This window comes from Cynoglossus semilaevis, chromosome 13 (assembly GCF_000523025.1).
Source record: "Cynoglossus semilaevis isolate Cse_v1.0 chromosome 13, Cse_v1.0, whole genome shotgun sequence".
Lineage (NCBI taxonomy): Eukaryota > Metazoa > Chordata > Actinopteri > Pleuronectiformes > Cynoglossidae > Cynoglossus > Cynoglossus semilaevis.
In genome coordinates this window covers 497,085-498,228 of record NC_024319.1, presented here as the reverse complement: position 1 = coordinate 498,228, position 1,144 = coordinate 497,085, and positions in this window count along the sequence as shown.

The window sequence follows — 1,144 nt, the reverse complement described above, 5'->3', positions numbered from 1 at the left end:
TGTGCTGTAAATGATTCTTTGAGGAGAGAGAAAAAGTTACTTCTGTCCAAAGACTACAGTTGGAATGGAGCTATCAACTGTTTGCCCTAAAAAAAAAAAAAACCTAAAACCTGCAGTGTCAAAAGACTGCAGCGCCACCATGTGTATGTATCCATTGTATGCCCGTTACTGTTTCATCCTGGAACTGTTTACTTCTTCCTGGAGAGAAATATATATAAAAAAAACATGTTTATATGCAATCCATAACCAACCAATCTGACTACAAATATACTCAAGATCTTTTATCAGATTACTCTGATACAATAAGTATCAGGATACCTATATAACTGTGTACAGTATGTAAATTAGGAAACAGATTACTTTCATAAACTGTTTACGTATAATACTATAGATGTAATCTTTTATTTAATCAGATTACTTCCGCCCCTGCGTACTTGAGTAATCTGATTACCTGCAGTGCCTGCCGCTTGTTTCTCTCTTTCTGCAGTTCCTCGTTCACTTCCTTCATGTCGTGTCTGCACAGACAAAAGAACAACTCTGAAGACGTGACTGTGCCTCATGAGGTTAGTCGGTGAAAACTAATGTAAATACCACTGGGTTTAGTTGGGCAATTTATTGATTTTTTTGTATTGGTTTTTCTTTGTCACCATTACTATGTAGTTCCCCTTTTCTGAACAGAACGTTTTTCCACAAAAAAAACTGAAAATTTTATATCTAATCTAATAATTTTCTAATTAGATATTTCCCAATATTGGCCGACCGATACTATCGGACATCCTCAATACAAAAATATAGTTTTTTTTTCATGTCGTAAAAGAAAGCCTGGCTACTCACGAGTGTTGCGTCTGCAGCAGTTCCAGAGCCGTCCTCAGCTCTCTGATCTCAGCCTGCAGGCTTTCAAGAGTTGGCTTTTCTTTTGAAGCTGCAGCTCTGAGATCTACAACAACTTTGGGTGGTGCTGGTCGAGTAGGGGGCGGTGTTTTGGGGCGAGGATCAGGCTTGGCTGGTGACGGCAGAAGATTTTCTGAACCCTGTAATACAACGAAAGACGTATTAAAAACAATGTCATTGTCTGGAATATGTCTTCAGATAAATTAAAATAACAATGGACAACAAATGGATCTGGATCTTTTGGGTGATTTTT